A 24237-nucleotide genomic window follows, 5' to 3' on the forward strand; every position below is an offset into this window, starting at 1 on the left:
TTACACTGTCTTTCTGATTAATATGTTTTTATGGGCTGAATTCTGTCTTCCTTCATGTAGGAAGGGACCCATCAAATGATATTTCCACTAATCACATCTGGATTTATTATTTTCCTCTTTTCACATTGCCTCAGATGCTTAGAGATAAGGATGAAAATAAATGGTTTGACATAATTTCTAACAAGACAAAGGAGACAGGCAATGGCTGTCAAGGGAAGCGACAGCCACAGACAAGATAGACATCAGTTTGTTCTTCCCTTCAAAGCTTTTGGTTCATCTCTAGCATTTCACTCTTGATTACATACCAGATAACTGTCTCACATGGGGGTTTTTTGGACAAGAAGGTCTCTCAATAGACTGAGTTTTTCTTTTTGTTTGAGAATCATGTTGTCTGTGTACAAAAGCACTGGACCAGCCCCCAGTTTTCAGGTTTGCACCTATTTGGTCCTGGGCTTTCTCTGTGCTCTTGGATGTTATCACTCAGAAGAGGAACCATATCTTTTAAACCTAAACATTTGAAATTTAGCTGTCATACCTGGGCTTCCCTCCAGAGCACCTGGAGAGAAGAGGGGACCCCTGGGGGAATTAGCCCCCAAGTGCTGGTGGGTCTCCCACATTGCTGCAGAGCCGCGCTGTGACTGCACGGCTAATGGGATGTTCAAACACCTGGTTACATGCCCTGGATCCTGTCTCCAGTCTCCCCATTTCCCACCTGTAAAATGGCATAATAGTAGTTCCTTTCATCAGTGAGGAGGCACAAGTCTGTAGGTTGGTGACTACCCGGACAATATGCTGGTGGACCAGTTTTTCTAACTTTGGCCTTGAGGCACAGGGGAGGCGGGTTACTCTGACCTCCTTCGTTTCAGCTGTGGAGAACACTGTGATGCTCTTGCAGTGTAACCTAGATTTTGTGGGCACACAGTCTGACAAAATGCAGTTGCTAATGCAACCTGCTAGTGCCTGGGCATACATTTCTGCATTAGCCATCAACCCAGATGCCTTTTTTTCTTATGTTCTGTCAGTCTGTCAGGATTTCTTTGTCCACGGCTGCTGACAGCGTTTGAACTGCTATTTCTTGAGGCCAGAGGCAGAGCATGACCAGGAGAAGACAACATCTCACATCAGACAGCCTTGCCTTGGGAAAACTCTCTTGAGCAATCCTGCTCACATATTGACATCCCATTTATTTATTTGTGCTGATATTCATAGAGGAAAACTGTTTCCCACTTGTATTAAAAATACTTGGATATCTTAACATAGAGCATAATGTTAACAAAAAAAAAAGTAAATTATGTCTGAACTTGAATGTTCTTGGTCTTTCAGTGATGCTGAGTTTCTTCTTTCCAGGCTGAGAAGACTGTCAAGTAGATTTGTATGTTAGAATAGCTCCAAGGTAAATTCCAGTCTTCTCCTAAAGCATCATTCTTCACCTAAAGGCAAAGTCTAGGAGTCTGGAATAACCTACCCAGAGCATGGGGCCTCTGCCTCAGAGCAATGAATTTTTTTTCTAATGCTATCAAGACACATAATATATTAATCATGTTTTAAATAGGTAAAAAGCGGACATAAAGGTTACATAAATCACTCAAGCTGGTGTTTGACTGCTGTTCAGCAGCTGATTGAAATGCTTTCATTTTCTAGTTCTGAATTAATTACTTTCTTCTTCCCAGGCATAGATTTGTGTATTTTGTTCCTCAGTGGCATTTTCAGAAATCAGGGTGTTTTATTTCGGTACTAAACTGTTTTCATTTAGAAGGCATGAGGATACAGTAATGAAAAGCTATTTCCTTAGGAGAACTGGTAGCTGAATCTGGTAGAGAAGTCTTGAAAGGAAAGAAAGTGCTTAATATTCATGGACATATTTGAGTTGTCCTTTATGTTCCACCAAAGAGAAGCCCATTCTTCTTGCCTTAATGGCGTTTAGATTTCCAAGTAGATTGCCCACTTAATTATCCAGGTACCATTTATTAGGCCAGGAAAAACATTAACAAAAGATATTTGTAAAATCTTGTGGACAATGATTACCCTGAAATTAATTCTGAATGAGATATTCTCATCTAGTTTTACTAAACTGGTTTAAGAAGTGTTTTATTTTGAAAGAAAATCTCACTTATTACAAGCAAAATGAGCAAAAGCAACACATTTTGTTAGATTTAAAAGTACCACTGCTTTGCACCTTCAAGCCATGTAGCAAACCAGATATAGAGATGTAATGATGGAAGCTCTGCAGTGAAAAGTGCTAGTGAAGTGTTAGCATTCAGCTGCCACATAATAGCTTGAAGTTTGAAATTCATTCGTTTAAATGTCCTTTTGGTTGGCTGCATTTTACCTGGTGATTTAGTGGGTTAGATTGTTACCGTTATATAATTGCAATAAAAAAATCTTTGTGAGACACTTCCATCCAAAAAGTAAAGCAACAAGCCCTTTGCTTAGTAGTTTAAACTCTAAATATAAGGATGATCTTCCTCCCTGAGCCAGAGACAATCAAAAAGGGAACAAAAAATGTTGCCATAATAGGACGTTTTGGTTTCTCATGAAGGTATAACTCCAAATGCAGACAAGGGCTTGTTGTAGAGGAGTTGGGAAGCTCATCCCCATAAGGCAAAGCAGCAGTTCCTGAAGGTAATGGCCTCCTGGACACAACTCAGGTATTACTAAGACATCCTTGTAATGGATGATGGAGGCCTGTCACTAATGGCGTTCCCCAGGGGTCTGTGCTGGATCCAGTCGTGTTCAACATATTCATCAGTGACCTGGATGATGGGATAGAGTGTAACCTCAGCAAGTTCGCTGATGATACCAAGCTGGGAGGAGTGGCTGATACCCCAGAACGCTGTGCTGCCATCCAGCGAGACCTGGACAGGCTGGAGAGCTGGGCCAAGGGGAACCTCATGAAATTCAACAAGAGCAAGTGCAAGGTCCTGCCCCTGGGGAGGAGCAACCCCAGGCACCAGTACAGGCTGGGGGCTGAACTACTGGAACGTGGCTCTGTTGAGAAGGACCTGGGAGCGCTGGTGGGCAGCTGGCTGACCCTGAGCCAGCATTGTGCCCTTGTGGCCAAGAAGGCCAATGGCATCCTGGGGTGCATTAAAAGGAGTGTGGCCAGCAGGTCAAGAGAGGTTATCCTCTCCCGCTACTCTGCCCTAGTGAGACCACATTTGGAGTACTGTGTCCAGTCCTGGACCCCCAAGTTTAAGAAAGATGTGGAACTGCTTGAGCAAGTCCAGCAGAGAGCTACCAAGATGATCAGGGGGCTGGAGCATCTCCCTTATGAGGAAAGGCTGGGAGACTTGGGCTTGTTCAGCCTGGACAAGCGAAGACTGCAGGGGGATCTTATCAATGCTTATAAATATCTGAAGGGTGGGTGTCAAGAGGATGGGGCCAGACTCTTTTCAGTGGTGCCCAATGACGGGACAAGGGGCGATGGGCACAAGCTGGAACACAGGAAGTGCCACCTGAATGTGAGGAAAAACTTCTTTCCTGTGAGGGTGCCAGAGCAGTGGCACAGGCTGCCCAGGGAGGTTGTGGAGTCTCCTTCCCTGGAGACATTCAAAACCCACCTGGATGTGTTCCTGTGCCCCCTGCCCTAGGTGTCCCTGCTCAAGCAGGGGGGTTGGACAAGATGATCTCCAGAGGTCCCTTCCAACCCCTACCATTCTGTGATTCTGTGATTCTGTGATTCTGTGACCCCTATTTCACCTGGGACGGGAAGAGGAATTAATTAATCTCTCATTGCCTTTTCTCGTGTTTGAAAATATCCTGAGTCCTCTCTACCATGACTATTTCTTGCCTCATTCACCACCTAGCCTGGAGACAGCAGCAGGCATTTCATTGAATTGTAGAAGCATAGAATGTCCTGAGTTGGAAGGGACCTACAAGGATCACAGAGCCCAACTCCTGTCTCACTGCGCAGGACAGCCCCAAATTCACACCATGTGTCTGAGGGTGTTGTCCAAGTGCTTCTTGAATATTGTCAGGCTTGGTGCCATGACTGCCTCCCTGGGGAGCCTGTTCCAGTGCTCCACCACCCTCTGGGGGAAGAATCTTTTCCTAATACCCAACCTAACCCTCCCCTGGCACATCTTCCTGCCATTCCCTCGGGTCCTGTCATTGGTTGCCAGAAAGAAGAGATCCGCGCCTGCCCCTGCTCCTCCCCTGGTGAGGAAGCTGTAGACCACAATGAAGTCTCCTCAGTCTCCTCTTTTCCAGGCTGAACAAACCAAGTGACTTGAGGCGCTCTTTGTATAGTTTCTCATCTAAACCCTTCACCAACTTCATGGCCCTCCTCTGGACACTCTCTAGTACCTTCATATCCTTAATGTACCATGGAGCCCAAAACTGCATACAGTACTCGAGGTGAGGCCACACCAGCACAGAGCAGAGTGGGACAATCACCTCCCTCAACTGGCTGCAATGCAGTGCTTGATGCACCCCAGGACACGGTTGGCCCTTGGCTGCCAGGGCACATTGTTGGCTCATGTCAACTTGCTGTCGACCAGAACTCCCAGGTCCCTCTCTGCGGAGCTGCTCTCCAGCCTCTCGTTTCCCAGTCTGTCTGTACATCCAGCGTTGCTGTGCCTCAGGTGCAGAATCCAGCACTTGCCCTTATTAAACTTCATATGGTTGGCGATTTCCCAGCTCTCTAATTTGTCTAGATCATTCTGCAGGGCCTCTCTGCCCTCGAGAGCGTCAACAGCTCCTCCCAGCTTTGTGTCATCAGCAAACTTAATTAGTATTAGTATTTCAGCCTTGCACTTTCCCCTTGTTTGCAAGGGGAGCAAAGCTGTGTTTCAAACACACTTGCTGTGTGGGTTTGGGGTAGAAAAGTCTGCATGTGTTGTCTGCACTGAAATCCAGATTGTTCCACTGTGACTACACCTGGCAATCCTAACTCTTTGTTGCTGCTTAGTCGGTTAGTCTCCATTACACATCTTACATCATATGAAGCATTGCTGTACAAATTTCAAGTCACTTCTCATGGATAATAAAGGTTATACTAGCTTATGATTTTAAAAACTAGCTATTATTTGAGGGCAGATGAGGCAAGATGTGCCTGACAGTATATTTTCTCCTTAATCTAGTGGAAAAAAAACATAGTGAAAGCCCAAAGCTGAAATAAGTCAGAAATTTTCAAGATAGAGTAGGTGTTCAAGCACTGGAACAGATTTCCTGGAATCATGATGTATTTTCTGCCACTTGACAATGAGGATGGGACCTGTCTGATATAATCTTGACGGTGCTGAGAAGTAAACTGAGCCAGTCACCTTCTTTTCCCTGGACAAGCAATGTGGAAACAGAGGAATATTGGGGACACAGTTTGTGTAAGTCCAAATTGGACAGTGAAAGGAGTAATATGACTTGTGAGATGAAAGTGCCCATTTTGTCCCACTGACTGTAAAGGCAGTTTTGGCCAACTCATTCATATGTGAACTTTGTTCTGTAAATACCACATGTCAGAGAAAATGAATTACACCCTAAATTTCTTCTGACCATACTGCCATAACTCAAGCTTGATGTATGGGCTTAGTATGCAAAGGATAGTGCAAAGCTTTGATCCTGGTGTCATGCAGGAGTTCAGACTGTGTGATGGTCCTCCAGTGGGAAAACCACCTGCAAGAGAAAACACTGCACTAGGAAGACCCTGAGATTTGCAGGGACAGTGAAAACTTAACAGTACAGCTAGAAAACTGGGCAAGTTACCACCATACTGGTCAGAAACAGAAACACCAATCTTCAAACAACAATCACACTGGAAACTATGAGTTTAACAATTCTCCTCCTGAACTGGGTTATTCTAGGGAGCAGAGCTGTCAGCACCCATGGAGCAGGGGGAGATGTTAGCAAGGGGAAAGATGACAAAAAGGGTGTTGATTTGGTGCAGTGTCTAGGAATTGAAATTATGACAGAAACTTAAATTGGTACAGAAGTAAACAAACTCTTTAGGAAGCGGTCCAACTGAAAAAAAAAAGCAGACCAAAATGCTTGATTTGGTAAATGAATAGCTAGATTCAGACAAAGCATTTCCCATAAAACCCTAGGTTAGATTCATGCGCAAACACCTTGTTCCGTGGACTGCATGAATTCATAATGTTTTTATCTATTTCAAGAGTAGCGGTGGCTGGGCTTGCCTTTGTGTGTGTTCCCTGCTTTTGGAATAATGTTTACTGAACTGAGGGAAAAAACCCAAGGCGGTTCGGCAAGGCATTTCCAGCAATTAACGTGCAGATTCTCATTTAAGTAGCTCCTGCTGAGCACTGTTGCAGGCACATACTTCGTTCAAAATATTTACATAACATCACAGGGTGGCAGGTGTGATCAGGAAGCTTCTGAAGTGCACAACCATTCATGTAACTATTCAGTTTGCTGGTCAAAAGCTGCTAGTGTGCAGCCAATAATACAAATAAGAACTTGCTATATTTTTACTTGAATATTTCCAAGGGTTTATTTTAAATTATTGTGGTGGGTTTGACCTTGTCTGGAGGCCAGGTGCCCACCACTCCCATCACTCCCCTCCTCAGCTGGACAGGAGATAGAAAACATAATTAAAGGCTCCTGGGTCGAGATAATGACAGGGAGAGATCACCCAGCAATTACCATCACAGGCAAAACAGACTCGACTTGAGGAAATCAGTTTAATCTATTAACAATCAAATCAGAGTAGGATAATGAGAAATAAAACCTAAATCTTTAAACACCTTCCCCCCACCCCTTCTTTCTTCCTGGGCTCATATTTACTCCCGATTTCTCTGCCTCCTCCCCCTGAGTGGCGCATTGGGATGGGGAATGGGGGTTGTGGTCAGTTCATCACACGTCTCTGCCACTCCTTCCTCCTCAGGGGGAGGGCTCCTCATGCTCTTGCCCAGCTCCAGAGTGGGGTCCTTCCTACGGGAGACAGACCTCCACAAACTTCTCCAACATGAGTCCTTCCCATGGGCTGCAGTCCTTCACAAACTGCTCCAGCCTGGGCTCCTCTCTCCACGGGGCCACAGCTCCTGTCAGGGCCTGCTCCAGCACGGGTTTCCCATGGGGTCACAGCCTCCTTTGGGCATCCACCTGCTCTGGTGTGGGGTCCTCCACGGGCTGCAGGTGGACATCTGCTCCACCGCTAACCTCCATGGGCTGCAGAGGGACAGCCTTCCTCACCATGGTCTTCATCACGGGCTGCAGGGGAATCTCTGCTCTGGTGCCTGGAGCACCTCCTCCCCCTCCTTCTCCACTGGCTTTGGTGTCTGCAGAGTTGTTCCTCTCATATATTCTCACTCCTTTCTCCAGCTGCTGTTCTGCAGCAGGGATTTTTTTTCCCCTTCTTAAATACGTTATCCCAGAGGCGCTACCACCATTGCTGAGGGCTCAGCCTTGGCCAGCAGTGCGTCTGTCTTGGAACTGGCTGGCATCAGCTCTATTGGACACAGGGGAAGCTTCTAGCAGCTTCTCACAGAAGAACCCCTGTAGCCACCCCTGCTACCAAAACCTTGCCACGCAAATGCAATACAATTATATGTAGGAGACTTGACTCTTACATGTTATTTCTCCACACTGCATAGAAAAAAATCTCCCAGGGACTTTTATAGTAATTTGGCAGCTGAGCTCTGCAACATAACTAGATCTCTCAAAAGACTGAATCATTTTTCCCTGCTAATGATTCTTAATTTTCTTTTCAGAGGAAATAAAAATCATAGTGAAAATCGTTCTTTATTAAATGACACTTGTAATAAACTGGGACACAGGAAATGAGATTGAACCAAAACTTCTTCCCTTTTTTTTTTCTTTTTCCCCCCAGACTGCTTGTTAACATTCAGGCCTCTGCAAATAGCAAGGATATGTCTTTGCTATTCCTCATTTCTTACCAATCTGTCCAGAGTTGAGGCAAAGGAATAACTCTTATTCATTTCTCCCTTCTATTTCCTGTTGCTGAGAGGATTATAGTGTGTCCTCCAAGAGGAAATTGAGTTTCTGGACTGCTAAAGCCATAGGGGAAAAAAATGAAAAAGGCGCAGTGAGAGGGAAAACTACCCTCTCAAGGAAAGCCTCAAGAAGCATCATAAGCACTAACGTCTTATGTTGTTATGTGGGAAAAAATACCTAGGACTTTATGCAGACTTGTGGAGTTTTTCTGAGTTGTAGCTGTCACAGTTAAGGTGTAAGAAGAAGAAAGGTGCTTGGCAGGGTCAGACCAGGGTCCCCTCTATCTCTGCCATCTGCCTACTGCATGTGAGCCTGGGAGAACAACTGACCCCATCTCCTGTGGGATACTCCTTTCTACTGCCAGCACCTGCAAGGGTTGGATTAGGGATGCTGGAAGCTACATCCTTGCCTGTTCCTGTTACTACCTGCTTGTGGTCCTGTTGCCCAAATTTGTCCAAACCCCTTTGGAGCCTGCTGATGTTGCCTGTCTCCTTCCCAGGGCAGAACATTCCAGAAGTTCACTATCCATTGCTTAAAAAAATGCTTTCTGTTGTCCCCTTCAGGCTGGTCTACTCATCTCCTAAGTGACTTATTGTTCTAGGATTGCAGGGTTTGGTGAAAAACAGTCCTGCTTTCAACTTATTCATCAACTCTGCATGCACCAGTGCTGTTTGCACCCTGTTAAGCCCTGCCTGAATCAGATGGTATTGCTGGAGTTGTGCCTGATCACTGGCAGCTTTGTGAAGGTGTCATCTGCGAGGAAGCTCAGTCTCCCTGCCTCCTTGCAGTCAGACAAATGTAGGAGTATCAAAGACTGTGCTGTGCTTCTCCTCCCCCAAGCAGATCTATAAGCTTCTGCATTGTCATCTTTCCTGAGGCAGCTCTCTTCCCTCTTGAGCATCAGTTTGGGCTAAGATCCTAAATTTCAACAGGACTGACTTTAAAGCACTGACTCATGTCAGCAGCAGACCAGCAGTTGCAGCATTGTGACAGCCATCTAGAACAAAAGCTCCACAGTAAAAACCAGTCGTTTCAGATGAGCAGCGGAGCCCCCCTGCTTTTGCTCCTCTTGCAGTAATGGTACCCCCTTGGCTCTCCCCCTCCTTGCTCCCCTATTCCCCATAGGATGCCCACACCAAGGAGGAGGCAGCAGTGCTGGGACTGGTCCGGAGGGACTGGGGCCCCGCCAGTGGCTCGGTAGGTGGGCACTGACAGGCTGGCCAGATGCTGCCAGGCAGCACAGGTTCAGGCTGTGTGATGTCAATGGGGATGCAAATCTGATTTTCCCTTTACCTTGCTGTGAGTTTTCCAGAAGCACTTTGTGTCCGTGAGACTTCCAGTCTTTGAACTTCACTCCCGTTGAGCCAGTTCAGTAGGTACTGGAGACAGAATGGGGAGAGAGGATGATGGCTAGACCAACAAACTATGCAGCTGCAAAATTGGATTTCCTTTGGAAATCAATGTATTAACAGAAAACTGAGCAATCTGGCTAGCGAGGTATTACTTGTTGTCCATAAAAGACTGCAGCAAGAACCATCTCCCATCTGTCACTCTCCAGACTGTGTCAGAGTGCCTTCATGCAGGTCACAGCCATCTCCTTACAGCTATTACTGCAATCTTTGTCAGACCTCTTGGATGAGAATAGCATAGCATGTGCTTTTCAGGGATCACTCCCTCTAATGAAATATCCTGGAAAGCCCCATAAACACTGCATGGGAAATTGTAGCTTGCTGTGTTGAAGATTATGTTAAGGCCCTGTGTATGCCTCTCCCCTGGGGGCTGTCATTTTGTACCAGGCACAGGGTACTCCATCAAGACTCACACCGCTTTCATCTTTGGCTGCACATAAGCAGTGTGACTTCAGATGTTAATACATGGTCCTAAATTTCTTGGGCAAGGCAGCATCATTGGGATTTCTTGCAGTGGAACACCTAGAGCTGGATGCTCACAGGCAGGCATTTGCCAGAATTGATTCATAGGGTCTGACAGATTTTGCAGGAATGCAAGCATGTTGGGAAGCCCTGGAGGCAGTCAGCTTGTCTGCTGTGTCACCCACTGATCTCCTTAGCAAATAGACAGTATTAGTGCTTCCTCTCTAAAGTACCTCTGAATATACAGATGGAGAAAAACAAAGCCTACTGAGTAGGCAGTTAAAAGAACCTGTTTCACATACATAGCATTTTGTAAAGAGCTCTCTTTCTTAAGACTTGGAAGAGTACAGTTGGCCACAGGACAAGGATAGGGCTTTATGTTGATAACTTGTTTAACTTCATATATTAAGACATGAAATATACATTATGGCTTTACTGGCATGTGAGAAGGAACAAGTTAGGAATTGAAGTTCTGGATCTAATGAAGGTGCAAGGAATTATGGCTGCTAAAGAGCTTGCTCTTATTGAAGAGACCAAGAGAACAGTATAGTGCAGTCCACTAGTGCTCACTTAAGCAAAAATCTAGGCTAGAAGTATAGTGATTTTCCAACGTAGATTGTCACAGCCTCCGTAATATGATTCATCTCAAAAGCTGTTTGAGTCTCTAAGCTATGCAGTAGGTGCAACAAGAAAGCTTCTTTCTCATTGCAGCTTTAAACTCTCTCCCTTTGCCCTTCTGCTTCCTCGCTCCTCCCTGAAATAACTCACACTCAGCAACACTTAAGACCCAGAGAGATCCTCAATATATTTTGAATTGCTGGGTCATTTTGTGAGGTGCAGTGTTCTTCTCCATCACCACATTTTCTAGCTGTATTGGCCTGGATCAAAGACCAGGAGCTCTTCAGTGGCAAAAGCTAAGACGTGCAGTGTCAGACATCATTTATATGCAGGTACTGCTAGTAAGAGATCCTGACTCTAACAGACTATAAAATCTGACATTAGTTGTGCTGACCAAAGGTCGAGCTACCTCCAAATCCTGTCTCTGACAGTGGCTACGTACGTATGCTTACAAAAGACGACTGGAGCAGGCCAAGCACGTAGCAATACTTACCTAATGTGTTCTTCAGTGTCCAGCAGTTTGTGGTTCAGACACTCCTAAAACTTAAGCACCATCTTTGTATTTAACAGCCCTTAATGGAATTTTCTTCTATTAACTTGTCTTACTGTGTTTTCAACCCATTTAAACTTTCGGCATCCACAACATCATAAGGCAATGAACGTGGTAGTGTAATTTATGTGATGTGTGAAGAAGAATTTTTTTTCGCTTATTCGGAATTGGCATCCCACTAGGCTCATTTGATGCCTTTCTTTTTACATTAGGGAACAGTTTACAGTCACTGCCTAGTCACAATCTTAGTGTTACTCATGATTTTGTAAAAAAACTGCTGCAACCGCTTCAGTCACGTCTTTCGTACATGGAAGACTCCTAACTTACTTGGCTGCTCCTCATATAAAAGCTGGCCTGTAACTTTGGTCATCTTTGTTGTCCTTCTCTAACCTTTGGCAGATATTCTATCTGAGGTGAGCAGCTGAGCGTAATATGGGTTGTATGGATTGATTTTTGAAGATATGTTAATTCATATCACTTAGCTGCTGAACTGAGAAAACTTTCTGGCACAGCACCACTATAAAAATTCAGATAATATACTCTTTCAAGGTAGAGAACAAAACTTCTAGCAGTCTAATTACTTGCAACATCGGTTCATTTAAAAGCTCTTCCTTTCATAACATAAGAAAAATATATATGAGCTACTCTTTCATGTAATTTTCTGTCAGAAAGGTAGTGTTTAATGCACAGAACAAGACTATTTTACTAGGAAATTAATTTAGCAGTAAACATTCAGTTTAATCATTGCAAATAATTAATGGTTATGCTGCTACATTGATAACTGAGATAGTATTTATTCATGAGAAAATTTTCTCTTAGTGAGATTTTGAAATTATCAGAATGCAAAAAATGTAACTTCACTACTGAAGAGTTATACTCTTCTGTTTTACCAGAAAACAGGTAAGCAAAGGAAATCTTTTCAAAGTACCTCATGATGGGTCCTTCAGGGCTCTAATTTCTATGGGTACTCAGCACTCAAGTTCACTCGAAGTGAGATCATTTCTTTCAGGTAAGATGAAGGTAATGCTGGTTTCACAGGAAGAGCCTGAAGAGTACTTTACTGAAGCTTGTGCAGTTAAGGAAATTATAGCAGTTCTTAAAAACAGCCCTGAGGTTCATACTATTATTTTAGCACATTGAACAGCTGTGTCTTGAGTCAATTTAATCAGTGAATTGTATGTCCTTTGGCTTGATCACAACCCAAACTCTTTTAATCAATTAGCCCAATTCTGTTCTTCAAAGCAGTGGAAATGAGGCACATCTCGAGTGAAATAATTGTTATTACCTGATGGGTCGCATTAGAAAAACTCCTGATTTCAGGTAGGACAGGCAAGCCAAGGATCTCTTCTTTTTTGCACACACTTTGAAGCCGAGTGCCCTGCTGCAGGTGTGTCCCATTGGGCATCTACTCCATTATCAGTCTGATGGACATACTTTGGCCTATTCCCAAAGGCTCTGACCCCAATCCCGCACTGCACATGTGGGTCAGAGCTGGGACCAGTCTTTGATTCAGACTCTCACGTTTCCATTAGGGGCTGGAGCTCAGCTGATGCCTGTCTGGAGCAGAGGCACCAATCTAGTTCATTTGGACCAAAACTGCTTCGAGGCCTGAACCAACACACACCATAAATGGTCATGATCAGGACATTTGCCCCAGAATGGCTCCACTGCTCGAGGCCACAAAGTGAACATAGACTTCGCCTTTCTCCCCCTGCAGGTGCCTTCTCCATGCCTGTGCACTGCTTCTAAGCAGATGCTCTTTGCTTCTACCCTCACCAGTTCACACTCACATTATTTCCCCTGACACATCTCTGACATGGTTCCTGTGGGAGTGTTGGGGTCGGGGGTATCATTTCTGCAAATAAACCAGCTCAGCGTTCCTCTACACTGCTTAAAAAAGGGTTGAAAACACAACCCCAAATTATAGCAAAGTGGAAAATGAGAGGAATGATTCATTTAACACCCAGCAATGAAAGCAGTGACTCAGCTGAGAGGGAATAATGGGAGTTTGTCCATACTTCTCCACTATTGGAACGAACTGGTATTTGCTCTCTTAACTACGGCAGTACTGCCATTTTCCAACCCCATATTCAATCAATGTTTTTGGCTTAATTCTCAGCTGGGGCACTCTTTTTTTTTTTTTCCCCTTCCTTTCAATAGCCTCCAGTTAGCTAATAAAAGAAAGCCACCTACGCTAAGCTGTTTATTGTCACCCTCTCCATGTACCAGCAGGACGATGGTGAGCAGGGGACTGGTGATTCAGTGTTAATTAGACCTTTCCCACGCATCAGGTTTCCTGAACGCTGCAGTTGCGACACAGACACACTCAAATAAAAGCCCAGACTGGGGCTGCAGCTACAAAGTACTCACAAAATAGCAATCCTTTAACCGTGCCTTTTTCCTTTTCTTTTCCGAGAGTATCCCATGCTGGGACGGTCTCTCAAGGTAGCAGTACTGTACTAATAGAGCTCCCCCATGCCAGGGAGCCCTTCTCTGGGCTGTCAATACACTCTCTTCTTCCCCTAAACCCTCCACAATGATTGCTGGTTTCTACCCTTTCTTCCTTTCTTCCTAGCAATCATTTCTTGAATAAAGATAGGTAAGATATGATGTTCCTGCATCTGCCTTCATATGCTGGGCTAAATGGACTGTTAGCACATTTGGATGGGACACTGTTACCACACTGCAAAACAAATCACCTCTTCCAATTCATTGAGCATGAGGAAAAATAAAGTTAAACCTTTCTCCAAGGAGCCTGCAATATACTCAGAAAAGCTTCTGACAGCCCAAATTCTGTCTTGCACAAGGAAACAAGTTTCTCTAGCTAGCCAGTTTCACCATGAGTGAGATTTGTTTTCTCAACCAATTAATACTACTCAAAGATCACTGGGTCAAACTTTGAGAGAATCCAAAACAGACATTGCTGCTGATTGTATCTTGTGACCCAGCTGGATGGTAGCAAAAAGACTAGGACTGGTTCAGACTATTCTTTTTGTTCTGTGCAATAGCCCTTGCTTTACTTACACCTCGTCAAGAAAAATCACCCTCCACAATTCTTTGGTGACGTTTCCCATGCTGCCATTGCTGGTTTTATTCACCTTCTTGTGTGTGTGAGAAGATCCCTAAGGGACTCTTCTTACTTTTAAAAAAGTGGTGGATGATGGTTTTGCCAGTTCAGTGGTTAGTACAGGTGAAATCCTTCATCCTAACTTTCTGGATTTAGTAAAATCTTTTATTCGTGCTTAATGCTTTGTTGAGGTCCACAGACTATTCTCATCATCACACATATTGATCATTAAATTAAAGGTAAAATGTATGCCTTGGGCCATTGTCATATATTAGGGCCTGACTATTTTAGCTCCAATGGAACAAAAAACCCCCAGTGGCTCAAAGGGCCGTTACTGATATCTTCCAGAACTTTGTTTTTGCAGACCCCTTGTGCTAACCTCTGTCTTCTCAATGGATACCTATGAGGAAAGAAGGATCTTTAGGATAAGGTATACAGACCTGGCAGTCACTAGCTACTTGCCTAGGCAACATATCCTACACATTTAGATTTCCTAAAACAGTAAATAAAGACTATTTTTCCTTTCCAGATACACTGATTTATTTTATGTAGTAGCTTTAACAGCTCTACCTGGAACATGTAGGGTATAAAAGTGTGAATAATGTATTTCCTCTGTGTTTTCCTTCACTCCTTGATGAAGGAAACCTGAATATAATGTAAGAGATATGTTGAGAAGAGCCTGATTTTTAAATTGGGCCTGGGGACAGGGCCTGTTGCCCTAAAATGAATGAAGCCAGATAGTAATGATGAAGAGAAGTGTTCTTCCAGTCTCTTCACAGCCCTCTGCTCAGGCCAGTCTCACAGCTTTTATGGGTTAAACGTGTCCACATTTCCATCCCTACCACAAGTATGAACATCTTGGAAGCACAGCAGGGAGCTGCCTAAAGGTTTTATTGTTTTTAGTTTGCTTTGACCTTCTCTGTCAGTGATCAGCATCCTCCATGAGAGGAATGGGAGAGGGAAGGAGAGGCAATGTGGTGGATTGACCTTGGCTGCTACTCGATGCCCACCAAGCTGCTCTATCACTCCCCCTCCTCAGTAGGACAGGGGGGAGAAAACAAGGTGAAAAATTTGTAGTTTGACATAAAGGCAGTTTAATAAAAAAACCCAAAACAAAACAAAACAAAAACACCAAAGGCCACACGCAGAAGCAAAGCAAGAAAAACCAATTTATTCTATACTTCCCACCAGCAGGCGATGCCCAGATGCTTCCTGAGAAGCAGGGCCTCCGTACACATAGTGGTTGGTTCAGAAGACAGACACCTTAATAATGAATTTCCCCATCTCCCCCCTTAGCTGTTATTGTTGAGCATGATGTCATATGGTCTGGACTATCCCTTTGGTTGGTTTGGGTCAGCTGTCCTGGCTGTGTCCCCTCCCAGCATCTTGCCAACCCTCAGCCTAGTGGCCTTTGGGGGCGAGAGGGGCATCCTTGATGCCATGCAAGCACTCCTCAGCAGTAACTGAAACACTGGTGTGTTAGCAGTACCACTCTAGCTACAAATACAAAGCACAACAATGTAGGGGCTGCTATGGGGAAGCTAACTCCGTCCCAGCCAGGCCCAGTACAGGCAGCACAGCAGCAAGCTTGCCTCTGTCCACCAGTCATGGGACAGGGCAGCTCAGTTAAACCTCAAGTCCCCACCAGGTGCCCCTGCCTGCCCACCATAACAGACACCTAGGAGCCAGCTTCACCCAAAGTATCTCCAAAACCATGGGATCCAGACCTTTTAAGCTGGTGGGCTTGAAAATGTTCAGGGAGCCCCACACTGCTTTGTGTCCTGTCCTCCAGAAGGGAGCAGGGATCTGGTTCCTGAAGCCACCCCTAACACCTGGCATGAGGCTGGGTGCTCCCAGACCTGCCCTTGCTGATGAAGTTGGTGCCCATGGTGCCACACGGCAGGAGAGTGAGCAAGAAATGTGAATCGCCGAATTGTCCCCTTACATTGCCCTGTTTTGCAGGTGCCACACCAAGTCTGTCCTTCATTTAGCAAATACCCCTCCTGAGCTTTGAAATGAACCCAGTGTAGCCTAGATTGTCTGAAATTCCTGAATTTCTTTTGCAAGTAATTCCCTTCTAGTCGTCATAGAAAGATTACTTTAAATTGCATTGTTTCCACAAGTTTGAATATATATATATTTTTAAAGGCACAAGGAAGAACTCTATTACCATTCCCAGACTGCATCATGATTTCTCTTTATTGCTATTTAACTTTCAAATAAGCCTTCCTGGAAGAAAGAATAGTCTTCGTGTTGCAGAAACAGATCCCAGCTGAATGCATCATAATCACAAATGCTTTTTCATGTAAGCAGAATATATATAATCTCAATGGATCTCCGGTTTCATCTTGAAAAGAAAAATAGATAGTCTGATCCTAGGCTGTGTTCAAAGAAGAAGGATGTGCATGCAGGCTGTGGCAAAGACATTAAAGAGAACTGCTATCATTCTGAAATTTGTCAGCCTATCTTTCACTTATGCATGGTGTTGTTTATCACCCACTTTTCATAAGAAGCTGCTATCTGTCACTTAGTAAACACTGAAGATAAACACTGATTTAAAAAAAAAATCAAAATTGTGTAAGGTCTTTCAAGGGGAAAAAGAAAAGCAATAATTAGATAACTGTAAACTGGAAATCAAGCACAGATACTAATGGACACAAATCCCCAGCTTTTATGTTAACAAATATAAAATATAAAAGAAGAACTTAATAAAAAAATCGAAGTTATTTCTAAAGCACACTAAGAACCAAGGTTCTTAGTATATACTCCATAGTATAGTGCTAAGATTACTGTTGTCATGGTCAAAACCTGCCTGTGCAGGGAATGTGCTGGAAGTAATTTAGGAGGTGGCAGTTGTGGATGAGGCTCCTCCAAAAAGGTCACTGAAACAAGCTGCCTCCTGGGCAGCAGAGAAAGTGCCAGCAGGAGCAGAGAAGCGCAGGCAGCAGAACCACATATTAAACATTTACTCCTGAAAACTGTTGCCACCTTTTATTCTCCGGTTTCATTCATATAATCCTGGCTCTTCTGTCCTGTTCCCAGTTCATTCTGTTGCTTCTTGTTTGCTTTTTTCCCTTTGTGTTCTTCATGCCTTCTTTATGGCCTCTCTTCCTTCTCTTTGAAAAAGAGCTGTTCCCATTCTCTTGTTCTTTCCCATTCTCCTGTATTTCTGCTTGCTCACTTTTTTCTCTCTCTGTATTTTGTCTCTCACAAAAATAAGAGGCTTCAGAAAGAGCTCATGACTTGATTAAGGGCATCAAGTCATGAGCTAGCTTGTTCTTTATTGAAGTATTTTTAATCCCAGGAGAACCAAGAATGAAGCCAGAGGACAATCCAAAAAGCCATAAGGCAGGGCTGGGCAACTAGCTGTCACAAGCGGTGATAAGCAATGTCTGCATCTGGTCACGCATATGGACCCATCAGTTATTAAGGGCATTACAGGGTGACATAGTGGGGAGGATTCATAAAATATCCAAAATAGTCACAGATAAACTGCAGGAATAATAACACCATGTGACGGTCAGTTAAGACTCTGTTTTAGTTAAAGCTTATTCTCACAGAGGAAGAAAAAAAGTTAGGGCATGATGGAAACATATGTGTTCAGAGTGACAGGTAAGCATCTGCATCGCCTTCAGACCACTTCAAAAGTGTCAAACCTCACCCCAGGAAACTGCAGTAGAGTCTGGGCCAAGGAGTGCACCTGGATGATGGTGTCAAAGTATCAGCTGCATAATTTACTTCATACAGTATTTCTTCTAGTTTCTTGTGCTGACACAGTGATGGTGAACCTATGCAGCATGTGATGCTACTGCCAGTGGCCCAGAGCCAATGCTGAGGAAGTGGCAAAGATTGGACGAGGCCCAGGAACTGCCCATGCTGACTGCATGTCCAGCCCCATTGGAAATAGTGCTGAGTAACATGCCAAAATACTGTTGCCAGGCAGGGTTTGGAAACCTCAGACCAGTTATTGTCTGCACCCTATGCTAAAATTCCTATGTGCCTTTTCATTGTGACATTTGACTGAATTTATATATATATTAGCAAGAGTGATAATGTGGTTCAGCAGATAATGTATTTACTTGGGTGTCAAGACACTCATTCAGCCTCAGAGTTGCAAAGAGTGGCAGGGACATGGAGTGCTGAGGGACGGCTGGAAGGACAACTGTGAGGGTTGTTATAATTTGTTTTAATAATCTGTTTCAGGACGCATTTACATTAGTGTTTTAATTCAACACAGGAGTGCACTTTTGGAACAAATATCATCATCACCCTTACTTTGGTTTACATTGTGGGGTGCACCTTGGAGCATGTGAACTAGATACCTTTCAAATGAAATTAAATCAAAGATTGTCATTCAAGAAGTATATTTAATATGTGGCTATTTGGGGACCAGAGTAGGAGTGCTTATAACCACTGAAAATTGTGTAGTGTGGATGTTGGGTCCTCATTATCACCAGCTGTTTGACTCCACAGACCTGAAGATCTGACTGCTTTGCACTGTTTGCTAGTGTGGACACAGCCTCAGTCACGCAATGAAATATTGCAGGGGAAGTAAGGTCTGCTATTTTGCACTCTTCGTGGAAGGCCAAAACTACAAATACCTTTTCCCCCTTTCAGGCAAGGTGGCCACACCACAACTGCTTTTTGGGAACGGCTTGTCCTGACTCCCAAACTGTGCCTGGGAATTGTTTGGGGAATGCTAGGTGGGTCAGGACAAAAGCATAACAGAAACCGCTCTTACAATTTATAAACTGTCTGGGTTTTGATAGTTATGTTACTAGATATTACTTTACTTTGGGTTTTTTTTTTTTAATATATGTATTTACTTTACTAGAATAAACAGAGCCCAAGAGCTCCAGAGATCTAGGTGGACCTAAATCTGTAGAGACAAGAAGTGCATGCCCAGATCTTGCACTACTTTCAGCTTATGATTTTATCGTAAATTGATTCTGTGAGACAAGGCATTCCTCTTAGATGCCCAGCTCTCGGCCACCAGCTCCTGAGTAAGAATCTCAGCTTTCAGTACCAAAAAAAGACTTCAGGATTCATAGCTTTTGGAAAAGGCCTGAAAGATTGAGTGTGTCTGAAGGAAACTAGAAAGCAGGAAAGAAAGAAAATAAATTTGTCTTTAAAAGTCTCCTGGTCTGGAGGAAATTAACTCACCACTTAAAAGTATTTGACGTTAGCAGTGCTGTTATTTTGAATCAAATGTAACTGAATGAGTGGAAAAAAATTACTCTTAATATTAATCGTTTGATATTTCAAAGTGTTTATTCTGAACTAGAATTTCAAGTATTCCTGAAAGTCCTGTGATGTGAAAGGATGGTCATTAAGTCAGATCTGAAGGACTTGGTAAGACTCAGCTGGGTCCGTCTTCAGGAATGAGAAAAGCAAAGGTGCATGCCCAGTAACACTGGTGTCAGATCTCACCACTGCTTTGCTCCCCCTATGAATCATCCTTCTGGCTGCAGTCAGAAAAGAGAATATGTTTATTTACATTTTTAATATTTTGTCCTATTAATCTCAGGCTGAGTAGTTCAGAGTTGAATTAAGGGTATCATTACGAGATAGCATAAAACACTCTTGTGATTTATCCCTTGACAAGAGACATCCTCACCTAGGAAAGCACATCATTTCAGGGGCCCCGATATAAATCTGACACAGCTTTCCATTAGATTTGAGGGACTGTTCTTACAGCACCTTTCCAATGCAGTGGAACAGACTCCAGAGCAGGATGACATGATTTGCTGCCCACGGAAATCTTGCCATCATTAAGAGACTGAGAGCTGCATTCATCTCTCCTATTGCAGCTGATCAAGCAGCAATTAAAGATTTCTTACAAGTCCCAAGCTGCCGCCTGACTGTGATTTAGCTCCCTGGGAAGGAGGCCAGTCTCCGGCATGGAAAGCACCTATTGGCCTTGCCGGTGCCCTCATACCATCTCCTTTCCAGTCCCTTTCACACCCTCCACTTAGCTACTGTCACAAATCACAACATAACACTGAGGACCACAATCTGAAAACTTATCCCTTTGCCAACTGTCCCTTTTGTGAGTATAAAATAGATGGCCTCCATTGAGACAAATATTTACAGTTTTAAATGTGAAATACTAAGGCAACAATTGGAAATTTGCTACTGCCTAATGTTTATGTGTTATGTATATGGTTGTGAATTTGTTGCCTGTTTTGTTCAATAAATTAGCCACTAATTAAGGTTACCAGATTAGAAAAAGCCTCCCTTCCCCTGACTGATAGCCCTACTTCAATTTGTTCAAAGGCTTTGTTCAAAATGAGAGAGAATAAAGGATAAAAAGCAGAACTGCAAACAGACTCAGAGATTTATAAAACATGACATTTTATTATAAGTAATAAAGTCAACCTACAAAGCAAAGATAAATGTTAAATGATATAGTTATGCATTTTATTATCTAGGCAAATATTTTTAACTGTGTCAGCTTTGGTTGGGTCTCCGCAAGTTCTGGCTGACCACCTCCTTGAGACAGAGAAGATATTTCTTCTGATCATAAGCACTACTTTTCCTGTGAGTTATCATGCAATCATACTTGCAGCCATTTCCTTTAATGTATTTAGTTACATCTCTCACGATACATCAAGGGTCTTTTGCTTATTGGCGCATTATATTGCTGTTAAACTACACACATTGATTGCTGTGACTTTTTTTCTTTAAATTCTGCATTTTAACCAGCGTTGCACATGTATAATGTTAGTCCTTCACCTCATACCGGAAAAAATTCCCAAGACACATTTGCTTTTCATGGTCTGTCTATCTTAGACCCAAATTATCCGTTTGAGCCTTACGAATATTCAAGTGATATTTGACTCTGTGGGTGTGTGAGTGTGTGTGTATATATATATAAACATTTCTAAATTCTCTATCTAATCTATAACAGTTTGGATTTATTCCCTAGCCTAATTCCCCGTATCAAAGTAAAGGTAATTCTAGGATTTACCTGTAGGAAAGCTAAAGTCTAAGTGCTTTTCTTTGCACCTGCCTTACTTCATTGCTATGTTTTAAAAATGATGAACATAGCAAATGAAAGAATATTAAATAGTGCAGATTAACTTTTTATGTTAATGTTTTTCACATTTTACGAAGTCAGGAGCAAGTATTTAAATGTAATATCGCTGCAGTGTTGGATAAAACTGACAGTTCTTCTAATGTCTCACTTTAATTTCACATAGGCGTCAAAGCTGCCACAGGGAGAAGGAAGGGTTAGATTCATCCAGTGCTGGCATTCATCTGTCCTGAAGAACGTCAGAGCTCAGCTAGCACTCATGGTGCCCAAAGGACTTTAAAGAGCTGGTTTGCTTGAGCTGATCACCCATGGAGGATGCCAATGGCAGATGTATACTGGGTGCACAAGAGAATTTGGGAAGTGAGTTTGTTATTTTTTAATTCGAATTGTATTCAGAAACATGGTAGTTTATTTTCTCCCTTTAGTACTTTTTAGCCCGTCAATCTCCTTTCCTATTTCTCTCCAAGTATGATGATTCTCAGTTTGCTTATTGCATTCCTTTTTCCTTTCCTGTGACATAATTGTCTCTTAAACAATGTAGCAAATTTTATTATCAGCCCCTAATATCCTATATGCATACCTTATCTTCTGGTATCCTCTTTTCATAGTCTTTGGGGTAAGGACCAGTTTTTATGTCTGCATTAGCACAGGACCCTGCACTGAGGGGTACTGCATGTGACCGTGTACTGTATGGGTTCCAGGAGCCTGCTGAGGCTGCCTGGTGGGGACTCTGCAATGGACTTAGATGCCCATACCAGAGTCACAGACTGTATTCATATCTCTTGGAAAGCCCAAAATTCTTATCCATTTGATCACTTGATTGATGAATTCACTCCCACTGCACCAGGCTCCTAATACTCCTTTTCACTCTGTAAAACCTTTTTTCATCATTTGCATTAGAAACTACAGTTCCGTCCCTTTTTTTTTTTCTCAGGGCCCTTGCATTAATTTACAAGATATATTTCTGTTTGCCTCTAAGCTTACTTGTTTTACTAGCTGAAGAGTTGTTGCTAAAGCTATCACTTCCTTGACTCAAGTGGTTTTAAAATTTTAGTATTCTCCATCTCTTCATTGTGCGTATTTCTATCCATCGATGTTGTTTTATCCCAAGGATCTTCTTACTTGCTAAAAGCACACAGAGATTTCCTAGCCATCTCCTACTCTTGCCCTGCTTTCACCTTTTTATGGTCTATAGGCCAGATAAGATACTCAGGACTCAGAGTCCTGTTCCTGCAAATGTCTCACACATTAAAAGATTTATCCACTTCTTTTTGTAAGCTGATAGCCCTAACAACGACCCATTAAGCTGTTGCCCTCCATGCTGACAGGAAGCATTTCACAGAATACTAGGGCATCCCTAGTGGTAGGAGTTGTAATTCTTAAATACATTCTTAGTTTTAAGGACACAAATTGCCCCATCCTCTTTAAGAGAACATTGATTCAGCTATAATAGCACTTCACAGCTTTTATATATGGGTAGAATCTTTACAACAACTCTGTTTATTGTCATTTATCACCTCAGAATTGACACTGTGAAAGTTTTTCATTCAAATTCATGTTTCTATTGTGCTCCTACAGCTGTCTTAAATGGTGCAGAAAATACATTTTCCAAATTACAAATAGGTTTATTTACTAGAAGTAGGTTTTATTTACTAGGAATAGGTTTATAATAGGTTTATCTGGACTTACATCATTCACACCACCAAAATTAATACCCTTTTAAATAATCTTTTAAGAACGGCATCATTTTTAATCATGAGCAGACAAGTGCAATTATTATTCACTTCCTGATTTTCTTCCCGTTATAACAACTATTTAGTCTGCATTAAGCCACTCCAAAAAGGAGTCCTTCATCAAGCTAAGAAACAATGTCTTTTGTGACTGAAAATTATAGTGATGAAATGCTGAATAACACAGACTTTGTTGTATGATCTGTTATAGAATGTGACACATTATCCTTAGATAAAGCAACGCAAATGGCATCCAGGTGGGGCCAAATGTGCCTTCTAACACAAATTAGTCTATAACCCAGTGGAGGCAGAGTAGCTGGTTTTCTCATGCTCCTTGCATAGGGACTATTCACAACTATTTTCCTGTGTTTCCAGAGCCCAGCTCAGCTTAAAAACAATGCATCTGCCTGTCAAGTTGTGGGGAGTTTCTTCTGGTTCTAGCTCTGCCATCTGGCCTAGTCAGGTACAGTAAGGAATATGCTCACTCCCTGTGTAATGTGGGGTAGCCATGTGTTTCTTGTTCACTCTACCTACTAAAGAGAGGAAATGCAACGCCTTCCATGATGCATTTCATCTCAGCTTCAGATGTGTGCGGCTTCTTTAGCTTCCTAGACCTGAGCTCAGTGCCTAGCCTTCCTTTGCCATCAATGGAGAGAAGCAGGCATTTCTGGGGCGTGAGACATCTCATCCTAATACAGACATCCAAAACAGGTCAGACAAATTTCATCCTGTTGCATTTCTCTCTACTGCATAAAGGCAGTCACTCCTTTCATCCATTCAGCTGGAGAACCCCATCCATACCATTTTAGGTGAGAAACAAATTTTGATGGCTTGGCATTGGGTACTTTTTTAATTCCCAACACCTGCATACCTTAATCTGCCATGTGCAATGTTTGCAAGACATCCTGTCACAGGGATAGGCAAGGTTGTTCAGACTTCATGCCCCTGGAGACCTGGACATGTCTCGCGGATAAATGTGCCACTGTGGCTGGAGAAGTTAGGAGCCACCAGACATCAGTGCCAAAAATGTACCATGTTTTCCATGTTGTGCTGAAAAAAACAGCCAGTACTGTGTTAATCTCCTTAAGAAATTAGTCTTTTTGGAATAAGTTACCTTGACTGATTTCATCAAGTTTCATGGAGGTGAAACTTTGATACAGGTGCAGTGCTGGTGCTATTTTGTCTCCCTCACATCTATGTGAGTGTTCTGAGATGTGATCAGATGCAGTTTATTGTACGATCAAGATTTCATTACCTCTCCTAACTAAATGAACTTGCAATGCACTTTGATAATATGCTGTCAAATGAAGTGTTTCTAAAACTGAGAAACTGTTCTGAAACATGTTTATAGATTATGGCTTTTCGGTTTGCTTTTTCTAAGAACCATCCCCTTTTCCTGATAATAACAGTATGAGTAGTTTTTTAACTCCAGGTTTTTTAATACAAATGTCTAATATGGA

This window comes from Phalacrocorax aristotelis, chromosome 1 (genome assembly GCF_949628215.1).
Source record: "Phalacrocorax aristotelis chromosome 1, bGulAri2.1, whole genome shotgun sequence".
Lineage (NCBI taxonomy): Eukaryota > Metazoa > Chordata > Aves > Suliformes > Phalacrocoracidae > Phalacrocorax > Phalacrocorax aristotelis.